Source organism: Aedes aegypti, chromosome 3 (genome assembly GCF_002204515.2).
Source record: "Aedes aegypti strain LVP_AGWG chromosome 3, AaegL5.0 Primary Assembly, whole genome shotgun sequence".
NCBI lineage: Eukaryota > Metazoa > Arthropoda > Insecta > Diptera > Culicidae > Aedes > Aedes aegypti.
The window spans coordinates 261,545,440-261,561,385 of NC_035109.1; positions in this window are offsets into that span (position 1 = coordinate 261,545,440).

Sequence of the window (15,946 nt, forward strand, 5' to 3'; positions counted from 1 at the left end):
GTCAATAAATTATACCTTCAATTTTAAGTAAACATCGTTAAAACCAGTGTTTATACAACTTTGGCGACCTGTAGCTAAAAATTGTGACGTGCTGGAACATTTCTGAGAACGGCATTAGATTCAGCAACCCCAAATCTACTAGAGATACATAATATGGTTCTTGAGACACGCAAAAATGTAATTTTTGTTACGCTGTGTTATTTCTTATAGATTGGTTCGTTATGTTGTTGTTTAAACAGAGTTTTCTCATTTGGGATTTTACTTTGAAGATGGAAGAAACCATGCAATATTATCTAATGCTGGATACACTACCTTGAAATCTATCAGTATCACTCAGGATGGCAAACAACTCTGAACGTGATGAAGCAGCTTAGGGTCAAATGGTTCAAAATGCCACTTTAAGGATTTGTGTCGTTTTCTCCTAATGAGATCCACATTTTAACGCCATTCGTAGTCCTAACAGTAACTTTACAATATTTGCTAGCTACCATCATGAAAACAATTCCCAAATTTGAGGTTTTCTACGGGCTTAAATCGTGTAGAAAAAATGGTTGAAAAATGGGGGTGGTTCAAAATGACCAAATTGGTGGGGTAAAATGCCATTCAGTATGGAGAACTAATAGTTAGCAACCATGTTTCTCCATGAGTTTGATCTGTAGTATGGAAATGCTTATTCCTTAATGAAATAATTAAAAAACCTTAATATTTAGGCAAAAATGTGAAAAATGTTGAATTTCACCGGAAAATTAAGGAAAAATCTATGAGTTTATGTCCAAGGGTTGTGGCGGCTCTTGGGTAAACATATTTTAACATCGTTTAGCAAAGAATAGGGGGATTAGGGGCATAATGAACATACGGGGCGAAATGGACACCCTCTCAATATCTGATAATACACATATTTCATCAAAAGTTCATTCACTGCATGAAATCTGTAATGCATTTGAAATGCTTGACGGTAAAAAAATTTATTTTTTTGCTTCAATTGTTCTTTAAAATTTGACTTAAAATTTTTCTTAGTTTCAAATTGGCATATAAGCAAGACCGTGGAAGAATCTAATTTTTGAGCAAAGTAACGAACCCAGAAAGGTTCTTTTTAGCTATTATGATTGAGGGAGAGTCCTTTCGCATATCGGAATGATTGACAGTCATTGAATATGTTGGAATAACTAAATTTCATACAGGTGTTCATTTCGCCCCGATACCTTTTTACCAGCCTTGTTTTCGACCCAATTTTCTATCTCGCTTTTCTGACATATGATATGATTTTTATCACTATGAATGAATGTGGCACGTCGTACTAACATCAAACTTGAAGACTAGCCGGGGGTAAATTAAAAACATTGCCATTTAAGGGTCTTAAAACGAACATTTGCTTAACGTGTCCATTATGCCCCTAATTCCCCTACTAATTGAAACATTGACATCATCTCCTCTGTCCTCCATGCCTTATATACGTCACAAAATCGTACACTTTCCCATTCCCCTAAAATGTAAATTTAGGATTGTAGGGATTTTTCCTTAAGGTGATGATGAATCAAATCCAAGCCTCAGATTTTCAAGAGCACAAATATGGAGAACCTGAGCTGAAAACTTAATCGAACCACCAGCTGGTAATAAATCGATTAAGTTTTCAGCTTGAACGAATGCTTGGTTCCCCAGACTTGTGCTTTTTAAATTCCAAGGTTTGGCTTCGATTCATCTTCACCTTAAATTAAAAAAAAAACCCTAGGGACTTCTTCCAGATTTTACATACTCTAAGGAAATCTCCAAACATTTCTGCAGTCTAGACAAATAAATAAATAAAATAAATATGGATATCACCAACATTTCTTCGTAGTTTCTTGCAAGTTTCTTAACCTTCTGTCTATCAAAAAAAAAAAACGTTTTCTGTGCCTTGGAATGAAGTTTTAATCGTGATATATACGAAATTTTAATGGTTTTTCGACTGTTTTGTTGTTTTGCAAAGAAAATTTAATGCAGTTTAACTTAATAACATAAGAAAATTCAAAAAAGGCTGGTTTTTCGCGGGGTGGAGTTGTTGTAAAGAAAGGTCCAAATAATTTGAAATTTGAACGTATATGTCTCAGAAAACAGTTAGGGTGCAGAGCTACTTGGGCACTTCCAAGATTCACTTTGGCATGGGGGGTTTTTCTCGGCCAAATTGCCTGAAGCTTTGCAACAAGAAGCAGTTTAGTATAACGCATATTGTGGCCAAATATGAGCTCTGTAGCTTTGAAAAAACCCCACTGCCGAAGTGAATCAAAAGTGCCAAGAATAAGATCCGGCTCCCTATATATAAAACTTTATAAAAATAAAACTATACTTTTTTGTTAGGATTTGCATCAGGGAAAAGTCTACTGACGAATTCCATCCAGAATACGTTGAAATAATAAGAAATCGTGCTCGATAATGTTCGATTTGGATTAAATTTTACGCATGTTTTAGTATGGTAGAATAAGTGTTTTCCATAGAAGAATCGATTGTTGCGAATCAAGAGTAGCTTCTGGAAATGGCCTATGAATTTTGGTATGCAAGTTTTTTGATAAATTCTAGCTTCGAAACTCTCGAATTTAGAGGATAAAATTCTATGGATAAATTGTGGTAAATCGTTTGAACTACAAGGAAACAATACAGGTACACTAAAAAAAAACATTTTATTTATTATCATGGAAAATTCAAATTCAATTCTAATTTACTCAAAAACCAAATCTTCAATATTTTTGAAATTTCACCATTGAATATTGATAGATAATAGTTGTTTTGGACCATTGAATTAAGGTAGAAAATGTATATTGTTTGGATGATGTAAATAAGGACAATTCTTGGCCGATTATCAAAATTTTGGTTTTGGATGAAATGAATACATTTTTAAGATATAATAATTATACTGAGCCGTACTGATTATCATGATCAATTCTCTAGAAGCATCCATAGTCGAGTTATTTCAACATTAATGCTATTTATATAAATAAATGAAAATGGAATAGTGTTTTTATGTCACGAAATGGTTTGAGAACAGGCTATCGGATTTATGTTTCTTAAGAGTTCCGACGTGTTTGTGTTTATAAAAAGCAGAAGATATTGAACGGAGTGCTTCGTGAAGCCCAAGCAGACCAGTTCGGTTTTGCGTCGTCCGATAGATTTTGCTCACTGTTTCGCGCGTGTTTTCGTCGCCAGAGATTTTTTTTTTGCGTTTTGCTGGGTAGTGCTTTGTGAAGCCCAAACAGGACAGTTCGGTTTTGCGTCGTCCGATAGATTTTGCTCACGGTTTCGCGCGTGTTTTTGTCGCCGGAGATTTTTTTTTACGCATATCGTTATTTTTTACAATCCGATGACTCTGTAGGGATCGGTTTTGCTTTTTACTGGCTATTGAGCAAAAATATTACTGCACAATCGACAAACATTTCTCTAAATACTATTTATACCATAAATAAACATTTTTTTCTCTTTTGATTGCCGGCATTCAAAAGATTGATTAAATTGAAAACACTTATCGAAAAAATTGGAGTGAACGGAACTGTCATTTTGTACGGGAAGTTTCATGACGTTTTTCATCAGCCTACTTGATGGCAAGAAAAAAGTTTTCCGGGATAACTGATAATAAATAAAATAATAAATAGGCCATTTTAATTTGTTATTCGCTCTTTTCCTTCGCGAACAATACGTCTGCAGAGAAGAACATGACCTATATTCTCAAACACGATTGTGAAAATGTGGTTTTGTGTAATTTATGGTTTTAATTCTGAATATTTCATGATTGAAAATTTTTTTTTCAGTGTACATTTTTTTCTATGGTCGAAATGGTTCTTTATAAATTTTTCCTCTAATATCAACAGTTTCAGATTTTGAATTTTTCAAATAAACTGCATGCAAAAACTCATAGGCTCTTTAAGGAAGTTATTCTTGAGTCAAAATGACCGATTTTTCTATGGAACTTAAGGTTTTATTCTATCATATCGAAATTTCCTTAAACGACTAAGACGACTTTTATAACTGAATCGTTGAAGGTTCTATATTCTGAAAATTTTAAAAATGTTCTCGTTCAAGGGCTATGCATGTTTGTTTAGTTCAAAGCTCTTCAAACAGAAGGCGCTAGTGATCAACAAATATTTTACCTTCATATATCTCAAGATGCAGAACAACTAGAAAGTCTAAGTTCATGGCAAACATGCTTGTTAGGATAAGGACTATGTGCAGCATACTTGGTTAGTTAAATATTCTATCACCAAGAGGCACTAGTCAGCATTGAACATTTCAAACTTTTATTTCGGTCGATGCAGCTTGGTGTTTTTGGCAAAGTTGTTCGTTAGGGTAAGGACCATACCGTGCATGTCTTATATGTTCAATATTTTGCCACTAGGAGGCGTAAGTGAACATCAAATATTCCGAAATCATATCTCACGATGCAGAGCAGCTAGAAAATCAGTGTTTTCAGCAAAGTTATTTATTTGATTTAGTGATACGTGCTGATTTCAATTATGATTTGTGATATAGTGATTATTTCAATAGTCTACCACTAGAAGGTGCCAGAATGCATTGAATATTTGCAGATCAGTGAGGTGTTTTTACGGTAATATCGTTTGATAGACCAAGGGCTATGCGTTACAAATCGATACTCGGATATTTAGGGGTACAAGTGTGATTTTCATAAATCTAAATCTAATATATCGAAATGAAAACTCAGCTCAAGTCAATTATAACTGATGACTCATTGTAGGAAGTGTCGACCAAAATGTTCGTTAGGTATAAGATTAGACCTGGGAGGGAGAAACTGATACAAAATTTATGTACGTCAAGGTGAGCCGGAACTTTGCTGTCACGAACTGTCACTGTGAGCCCGGATCTTAAAACAATGTACATACAATACAAAAGCGCGTAATTGATCGGTGTTCAGACACCTAAATATCATCTAGTCCGGTCTGCCTGAACACCGACCAATTGATCAAAACATATTTTTTGCCTTTGAACAATGTTGACAATAATCGATTGAAAATCAATTCTTGCACACCCAAAAATAATGTCACGATATCACCTTTTAATTTGATCGAATATAAAGTATTCCACTTTTCCAATCAAAATGAAAATTGAATGCACATAACACTATGGCCCTTTTCCATGTTTGTCCAGAAAGATCGAAGGTACACGACAACTATCGATTTTTCCCAAGCCTGCCTTGATTGTCATTGGTGAGCGGGAGTTATCTTGCAATTTGGAAAAGTGTTGTTTCAAATTTCGTGTGTAGTATCTGTGCATCCCTCCCAGGATAAGACTATTTGAGAGGCCCAAACACAAACGGGTGTAAATTACATTTTGATCAACTTTGAGATAAGTTAACCAACTTTTCTACTATTGTTTAGCTTTTCAACGATATTTTTAGGTGATTTTTACGTCGAACAGAAAAAAAATAACATAGGTAATTCGCAAAAGATTGGCTTTTTTGTTTTCGATTCCCACACAATTTGTATAAAATGGAAGGTTTCCGAAAAAACTTCAAAGCCGATTTTATGAATACTAGAATTTTGTTACTTACACCCCTTTGCTTCTAATCCCCTTATTTGGCGTGAATAGGTTTAGTTTTTGGAACCTCTGCCATTTGTTGGTTCACCAAATTCTCGTACTATAAGAGTATGGACAAAGTAAATATGATTTTATTTCACTATTTGATGTCGTATTGAATTGAAAATTGTTGTTTATTGAGTTCTGCATATTTTTAGTAAAAATGTGGCCCTTATTAAGGTTTAAATTTTAAATCGAACTCTTTTGTTTGATAAAATTTGTGGTAGCGTTTTTCTACAAACTTTTTTTATGAACAACTTTGTCGAAGACAGTTTTAATGTAACTCTTCATTTGAGCTAAGTTAGTTGATTCTAAAAAAAATTTACCTTGGGTGGCCCAAAAATCTTTTTTTGTCTAACCTTCAGAGGAGCTGTGAATGAAGCAATAATCCACCTTTTTCAGAAGTTTGTAAATTTCAAACTCTTGCGTTTTTGTTATAGGCAAATTTAGAAGAAAAACTTTGAAATCTGCGAAAATTGTGAGAGTGTCATTTTTGTAAACTGAGAAAATTCACTTAAAACATAGAAATTTACCTGTAACTCACAAGAATTTAATTCATATAAGAAAAGTTGTAGTTTTCAATCAAATGCACATTATATCACTGAGTACTAATAAAATATGAAATAATAAAATTACAAACACGTAAAAAGTTTACAACAACACGTATGTGGAAGCGGTTAGTGAATTACTACATAACGAAATATTTTATAGTAATGCATACAAGGTGACCTACATCTGAATCGTATCATTATTTGTAAATTTTTTGTTTCACATTGCTCAAAAATAGATGCATAAACGAAAGTTGAAGATCTTGTTCAAACTAATCACTTTGCTGAAGGCAGCACGCCGATTACTTTAATATCTGTTATATTTTAATTGTATTTTTCAAGTGATTTTTTTCAATTTATAAAAACGACGTACTCTCAGTTTTTGCAGCAAAAGTTGCCTCATATATGGTCTTTTGTCGTTAAAAAAATCAAGACAACTCCATAAGTTATAGGCATCTAAAGATTTCATAGTTTTTTTTTCATTGAAATTTATTCATTGATTCAAAATAACAAGAATTACAAAATTGCAACGTTCAGCAAAAGTTTTTTTTATTACTTCTTCTACAACTTTTCTTAAAACTACAATCATGTAAAACTGAAAACAAAAAAGTTAGACAAAAAACAAGTTTTTGGGTCCACCCTAAGCAAAAATTTACAGATTCAATTTACTTAACTCAAATGAAGATTGTCTTCGACAAATCTGTTGAAAAAAAACAAATTAAGAGTTCTCAGCCACAAATTTCATCAAACAAAAAAGTTTAATTTCCTGCTGAAATGTCTATTCGGACCATTGTGCTCTGGTCTTCTAATTTTACTCTATCTTGAAGTGTATGAGCGCTTTCTTGAGGTAGTATTCCGAACTAATCAAATATGCTGAGTATTGCTCTTGGCCTAACTAGCAACTTTACCGAAAACATCAGCCACCATCTGATCTGCATCCTGAGATAGATGAGTTCCTACTTTATAAAGCTCACTATCGCCTCCTTGTGGCAAAATATCGAACAAACTAAATAAGCCATGTGTAGCTTTTGAACAAATGTACAACTCTGCCGACTAAACTAGTCTTTTAACAAAGGTATATTCGGAAACTCAGTGCAACACAAAAAAACATTACCATTCTTTGTGAGAAACTCAAATCAACGTGCAGGAGATAACCTGTTTTTGTGCGAGAGAAGCTGTAACACAATCTCTCTATCAATCTCTTCGTGCCAGCTTAAAAAAATCACGCTAGGAAAATTTCAGCAAGGTATGATCTGAAGTTGAACAAGCTTAATAAGTGCTCTGCAAATACTTAAAGTTGTGGATTCTAATATATTTGGTGAAGTCAGGTAACAAATTATGTGCATCGTACTTAAGAGCTTTGACGATCACATTCATATCCCAAAAATCAAGTGGAATTTTGGAAGCGTGTACGAAACGTAAAGAGCGAGAATGGTAAGATTCGAGAGCACGCAGCCCATCCCGATCAATGGATTACATCAAAATCGTAGCACAATTATATCAAAATGTGTAACCAATAACAAATTTTGATCGATTTTTGTTAGAAGCACTTTGGGTTGATGGAGGGAATCCTAACATAATTAAATCAAAATCAGTTATAATAACAAAGACTGTTTCAAATTTATTTCAATTTAAAACGTAATTATAAAACAATTTGTTAGGTATATCAAAATTTTGAGAGAAATTGCTTATAAGATTTTTTTTAAATTCAGTTATGGAAAATAAGGAATATGATAATAAATCTTCGAGCTGTTTATTAGAATACCTATAAGTAGATGAAAAAAAAAGAATTTAGTACTATACCATTTAATTCCACTAGAGTTTGTATCCATTGACATATACGCGTATTTTGACCTCAACTGTAAGGCCGTCTTCAGTGTCGTGTACTAGAGTCTAGTACACGACACTGAAGACGGCCTTACAGTTGAGGTCGAAATACGCGTATCTGTCAAAGGTTACAAACTCTAGTGGAATTAAATGGTATAGTACTAAATTCGGTTTTCTCATCTACTTAAGAAATATGAGTTATATTTTTTTTTTTGATTTGTTTCAACAATGAGTTACATTTTTGTTTAAATTATAACATATTTTGTTTCTTTAGTTCAGTGTAGAGGAAATTTTGTTATATTTTTTATATTTTAACTACAACCAATCAAAATTATAAAATTTTTTCGTTAGGAAAAACGCGCTAACTGAGTAGCAAAATCTGTTACAACTTTGTTGTAATCCACTGGTCGGGATCGCACAGTTGTGTCTTTCACTGCCAGGGTGCAATGTAGACAAATTCCTCTTGCACGTATCTATGAGGAAATGATGAAGTGTAAATATAGAAGAAAGAAACAAGATTTTTGTCAGTTATTGGTATAATCTTGGCTCGTAAAGACGTCTATCTAATTACTACAATGGCGTAGTTGGTAGAGTAAAGGTAATTTATTTAGAAAATATAGAGCTATCATTGAGGTTTCTAAGAAACAAACCAGAAACCCTATGAAATGATTTAAACAGTAGCCTCCGACGGACATGAGCGGAGATGAAGGTTTACGATTTCTGACGGAAATGGGTAGAAATCTAAAATATAACTGGTGTAGGCACAGTTTTCTTTGACTGGGGAATAGAAATATTTTCCTGAGCGAAGAAAATTATAAACGAAAGTAGATTGAAATAATCGGAATTTTGAGTTTCTCAAACGGCAAACTGATTCACAACAGTTTTAAGGTGTTCTTATGTAACTGGCAAATTTGTCTTATGTTGCGCAATGGAACATGATATTGGACAGTATAACTGTGAGAAAATGGTTGCTGTTTTAAATTACTACTATCCCTGCTTCTAGCATAAACCATACTTGAGACATGTCAGTTTGAAATATGTGAAGCCCATCAGTGCCTCCTAGTTAGTGGAATCAAGCGAACATGCAGCGTATAGTCCTTAACTCAATAAACAACTTTTCTGAAAATATCATTCTTCATAATCTTCAGAATCTCGAGATATACTACGTTATTACCCATCAGCCCATAGATCTCCTAAAAGCAACATTTTCTGTGCTGGAGCAATCATGCGGCGAAATAAACAATATGTATTACAGCAACCCTCCCCCTGTTTAAAATCTTAACTGAAAAAGATTGTATCATTCTGTATGAAACTATTTCTAAGATATAAGTGTCCAAAGTCTCAAAATTGTGTTATTTTTAGACCTCTTTCCAAAGAATCTCCTATCCGCGCCACACCATCCCTTTTATTATTTTATTTATTTAAAGAATCAAAATTTTATTTTAAGTTAACTAAATTTCTCCTCTAAAACAGTCAAGAAAGCGAAAATCAGAACGGATTAGAGTATGAGCATGAGCATAGATGACCGTACAATTTGTAGTTGCTACTCCGTGATTGACCAGAACAATCGAAGTTGCACAGGGAATTAATGAATGGGGCTTGGGATTAGCTTACCATTCTTCAATGTGCACAAATCGAGAGCTCAAATTTTAAAAGTCAATAACGGCGCCGGCCACGTCCTTACGGTCATCGGGGAAGGGAAGAAATGTTAGTTAGACAACCGTTGTTACTAGAGACCGAGTATACCTCTGCATCTCCACAGTTGTCATGGATAAGATATTGGGTAAGTGGGATAAGATAAATATCTGGGGGTCACCAATAGTTGGTGATACGATCCATGATATAATCACGCCTAATCGGATTTGCGTTATAATTCGATAATCGCATTGTACGCCGAATAAGTGTTCGTCACTCGCCCACACAAGAGCAAGCGACGCGATCAATAGATCAAACACTACTAACGATCCGCGGCGCTTTTTCAAAAAAAAAAAAAAAAATGTTTCAGCATGTTTTATGCTCGTTCGCTTCGATTTAGTATGAATTCATCTTTGAAAAACATTTTACTTGAATTTTTATTCTAAATACCGAATATTAGCACTTCTAACTAGTGATCCATAATATGGACCAGGAAATGTTGTTTACCACGGTTATGGATCACTTCCAAAGAATGTAGATTTCTGCTATTTTATGCATTGAATTCGACATTTTCAGACATTAGCACTTGGGATAAAACTAATAAACATCAAGTTTTGTAAATTTCATTTTTTAGCAGACAAAAATGGGTAGAAAACTTGGTGTGGAGCGCAAACAGTTCATGTCTCAGTTACTACAATGCAGTATCACAATAAAAAGGGCATTTTACCCTTGTTTCCAGCTCTAACACTGCTGTTTTTGCCAGTAATATATGACACATTGTTAACATTAGCCATACCATGCAATATTTATTTATTTATTTATTTATTTATTTCGTCAACCGACGTAGACTAGTACATTTTACATATACATATTTTTGTTTCATTTCTTAATACTAAAATTATGAAATTTATAAAAAATATTGAAAAAGAAAGTGTAGTGTAAGTAATGTTAATTTCATTTTGTTTTATTTTATGCGTTGCGATTTCTTATGGATTTGAAGTATGTTTTTAGATTTTGCCGAGACATGGTAAAGTCAATAGTTTCGCAATGTTGATTGTAAATGGCCATCATTTGATTTAGAGGCCCGTTTTTGGCATAATTTGTTCGATGATGATTTGTCAAGAATAAGTTACGATTTCGTAGTTGCCTAGAAGGAGCGTAGAAATTTAATTTTGATAAGATTTCTGTAGAATCAATACGTTGCGAAACGATATCACTTACAAATGAAACTCTTGTGATTTCACGTCTGTTGATGATGTTGACAGGTTTAGGAAACGAGAAAGAGATGCGAAAATTAGGTCAACTAAAATTTATGCTTTAAACGTCATTACGAAAGAGAGATGCAAACCGCCACCCGACACTGAAACTATTTGTCCTTTTCTCTTTATGTTTTATGTATTTACGAACGTAAAAGCAGAAGGGATTTCATTTTTTGTGCTTACTTATAGTTCGACCTTCGTAACAGATAGACGTAATGTAATAGAAGAAATAGTCAATAAAGAAATTAGTGTAGAAGTAGTGTAGTACTGTGAATAAAGGCGTTTATAATAAAGTGATGTTGTAGTGATTTTTAAAAGTGGTTACTTACCTTTTCGGACCGGAATACGACCATACTTACCTGGAGCGTCGACACCATAACCCTCGTCCCCGTTGTTGCTATCGTCATCGTTGTACCTGTAAAGGAGAAAGGAGATTTCGGGGCCAAACTGTGTCACCAGCAGTGGGCATTGGATTCAATCACCAAAAAACGGTTGGAACACATACGGTAGGTCACAACATTGGTGCCGTGACCAGGATTGTGTTCCAAGGGAACGACGCTCCATTGGAACGGCCATCATCCGCGCAGACACAAAGGGACCTGCGCCATACTGGAAGGATCACTACTACTATTGGTGTCGCCATAATTACCACGATCACGGATTAATTGGAAACAGCCATCTCACTTCAATTGATGTATTGGATGGTCGACGCCATTGGAAACTGCTGAAGAACCAGCTGGGATTAATAATTCAAGGCCTGTTAGACAGGCTCACAAGGTGAGTACCTGTCCAACAAACTATTTACTATTTTCATCCCTACCTGGTGGGTTTTTCATCCCATTTCTCGGTACTACACATCTACGATTGAACTTGAGGATCGTTCGGTTCCAGACGACGAAAGGAGGACTCGGAACGTCGGTACCACGGAGGATTGAATCAACGTATCGGAATCTGCATGTATCACCGTAAAAAGTTTGATCCTTCGAATAAAAAGTTTGGAACTCAACCGTTACTTTCAACTATATTGCCCTGAGCCCTGCACTGAACCCCTTCATTGGCATATTACGAATCTCTGGATAGAAAAGGGACTACGTTCGGATTATTTTGTCATACAAGGCCTATCGAACAGGCTCACCTGGTGAGTAGCTGTCCGACAATCTATCTACAGTGTTGAAGGTGCTTCTCTTGTGCATATTGCTTGCAGCAACTTGCCTTCTGTGTTCTCGATTGGACTGCTACGTTATTGGTGAGGAGTAATTTTGCTTACGAGAGATTGGGGTGCACTGTGACATATTCCCCTGGAATTGTGGATTATATTATACAAGGCCTGTCGAACAGGTCCACAGGGTGAGTACCTGTCCGACAATCCACCCTACAGTGCGAAGGTGCTTCTCTTGTGCATATTGCTTGCAGAAACTTGCCTTCTGTGTTCTCGATTGGACTGCTACGTTATTGGTGAGGAGTTGTTTTGCTTACGGGAGATTGGGGCGCACTGTGACATATTCCCCTGGAAATCTGGATAATATTATTCAAGGCCTATCGAACAGGTCCACAAGGTGAGTACCTGTCCAACAATCTACTCTACAGTGCGAAGGTGCTTCTCTTGTGGATATTGCTTCTAGAGATCACTGCCATCAAATTTATACGGAGTCTTTATACTGAGACATACTGTAATACGTTGAATTGAATACTCAAGGAAATTTGTCATCGGCGGAGTAATTAAAGAAATACAAGGCCTCTTTGACAGGCTCACAGGGTGAGTACCTGTCCAACCCGTCGTATTTCTCTCGCAAGGGGTGCTTCTCTTTGAGTGTAATTGCAGCTCGTCGGTTTCAAGATTGGCACTCTGGCAGCATCATGGGAGGAAAGAAGCTTAAGCCAATGATCCATGTACGGGACAGTATCGTCGACTTCTTGAATCGCACAGAAACCTTCTTGTGGAATACGGGATCACCGAGCGAACTTCAAATCAAATTTCGTTTGGAAAAGCTCGAAACGAAGTGGGATGAATTCGAGAAAATCCAATCCGAGATTGAGGGGGCAGACGATCACGAGGAAAATATTGAGCAACATCGACAAGTAAGAGCCGAGTTTGAGGAGAAATACTTTGATGTAAGGGCAGGGTTGGTAGCCAAATTGCCGCATGGACAAAATATGAGCCAGAATGTTTCAGTTCCTGTAACAGCAGGTGAGACGAACAACGTGCATGCGTACGTGCGACTGCCGCAAATTAATTTGCCAGAATTTGACGGCCACTTTGAAAAATGGCTTGCATTCCATGACACGTTCAAGGCTCTTATCGACTCTTCCGCTGAACTCAGTGATATACAAAAATTTCACTACCTACGAGCCTCATTGAAGGATGATGCTCTGAAGTTGGTTGATTCCTTTCCTGTGAACGATGCAAATTACAGGATTGCTTGGGATAGCTTGGTAGCACGATTTTCCAACAAGTATCTTTTGAAGAAGCGACACTTGAACGCATTATTTGAGTATCCCAAAATGCGAAAAGAGTCAGCGACTGGAATTCACGAGCTCATCGATTGTTTTGAACGAAACACAAAAATACTGAATCAGTTAGGAGAACGCACTAGTGAATGGGGAGCGATGTTGACTCATTTGTTGGTTTCAAAGCTTGATGACGTCAGTCAAAAACGTTGGGAGGAGCACGCTTCAGGAGTCGATGAACCATCTTTTTCTTTTCTTATCGAGTTTCTAAAGAAACAAACTCGTGTTTTGGATGCGGTTTCAGTGGATCAAGAATTAGCAACTTCGAATTCCTCAAATGTAAGCAAATCTCGTCCAACAAAGGTTTCGGTCAACTCGGCGACTGAAAATTCAATTCCGAACTGTGTGGTGTGCAGTGAAGAACATTTTATTTCGCGATGTCCAACGTTCAGCGGTTTGCCAGTAGACAAGCGGCTGCATCTCACAAATTCTAAACGGTTGTGCAGTAACTGCTTGGGTCGGAACCACTTGGCACGAGATTGTCCATCCAAGTTTCGCTGCAGAACTTGCTCTAGAAAACATCACACTCTGCTACATCCGGGTTTCCCTGGATCTGGTTCCTCTGCTACTACCACTACTACTACGGATTTAGTCATGCTTCCGGAAACCCCATCCGCTACGGGTGATGTACCGAACTCCATCTCTCTCGATTCTAGTCCGATTCCAACAATGTCTACTAACGTAGCGACGGGGGTTCAATGCTCACATATTTTTCTACTAACGATTGTATTGGAGGTCAAAGACAAATGGGGAAGGACACATCTCGCGAGGGCTCTTTTGGACTCCGGCTCACAAGCCAACCTAATGACGGAGCATCTATGTCAACTTCTGAAGTTACCGCGCAGCGAGAAGAAAGTGGAGATCAGCGGAATCGGATGCGCACGACGACAAATCTCTTGTGAAGTCTCCACTATTATCAGTTCTCGCATCCGGAACTTTTCTATGCCTATGGATTTCTTGGTGCTAGGGCAGGTCACCGATGACCAACCGTCTTCATCCCTTCCATTAGCAAATTGGACGCCTCCAGCAGAAATGCAGCTCGCTGACCCCAATTTTTTTCTCTCTGGTCCGGTGGACATCGTGCTAGGTTCCCAGTTCTTCTACGATTTTCACTTACTTGATGGTGGCCGGCTACAAATTCGGAAATTCGACGGTGCACTGCCAGTGTTCGTCAACACGGTGTTTGGCTGGGTAGCTGCAGGCGAATGCGATTGGAAAAGGGCAGACTCTAGAATCAGCTGCAACTTGGCGGTAACAGAATCGATAGATAAAAGTATTGAGCGGTTCTGGGCCATCGAGGAACTAATAGAGGCTAAACCTAGATCACAGGAAGAAGAAGACTGCGAGAATCATTTTGTACAAACCGTCACACGAGACGAGACAGGAAGATACATCGTTAGATACCCGAAACATATAGGCTTCAATGAACTGATAGGAGAATCGAGAGTTTCAGCAATACGGCGGTTCCAACAATTAGAAAGACGTTTGGGACGAGATGCTGATGTACGGAAGCGCTACAACGAATTTATGCAAGAATATATCGACCTAGGCCACATGAATCTTATCGGTACCATCGAGACTGTTGAGGACGATAGACAAACCGTCTGCTATCTACCGCATCACCCCGTTTTTAAAGAATCGAGTACCACCACAAAACTTCGTGTGGTTTTCGATGGGTCGGCAAAAACTTCCACCAATCGTTCTCTAAATGAAGCACTGCTTACCGGGCCGGTTATACAAGATGACCTCCTGGACCTCATGCTTCGATTTCGGAAATACCCTGTCGCACTTGTAGCCGATGTGGAAAAAATGTATCGTCAGATTCGTATTCATCCAAAAGATACTCCACTTCAACGGATTATCTGGCGTTTTGACCCTGCTGAACCCATCAAGATCTATGAACTGCAAACAGTAACCTACGGACTGTCTCCCTCGTCGTTTTTGGCTACTCGAGTGCTTCAGAAACTAGCAGAAGATGTTGGTAAACGGTATGAAATAGCAGCACCGAGAGTAATGAAAGATTTTTACATGGACGACTTCATCTCTGGAGCGAATTCGGTAGAACAAGCTCGAAAACTCCGGAAGGACGTTCAAGCGTTGATGTCAGAAGGCGGACTACAACTGCGGAAATGGAATTCCAACCGACCAGAAGTCCTAGACGATAAACCGGATGATAATATTCCATTAACAATGCATTTTGATTCAGATCAAAAGGTCAAAACACTCGGAGTATCTTGGGAAACGGAATCAGACCAGTTTGAGATAGAAGTACAGAAACTCAAGATCGACGAAAAATGGACTAAGCGCAGGATATTCTCGGCAATTGCACAACTTTACGACCCTCTTGGTCTCGTCTCCCCGGTAGTTGCTTGGGCAAAAATACGAATGCAACATTTATGGTTAGCTTCCGTCGATTGGGATGATCCTGTTCCGGAAGACATTTCTCTGAAGTGGCAGAATTTTTACGAACAGTTACCCTTATTGCGTACTTTTAAGGCACCCCGGTTCGTTTTCGCATTTGATCCAGATGAAATCCAGTTTCATGTCTTTAGCGATGCTTCAGAGGTTGGATATGGTGCTTGTATATATGCTCGATCTACTGGCAAGGGCGGC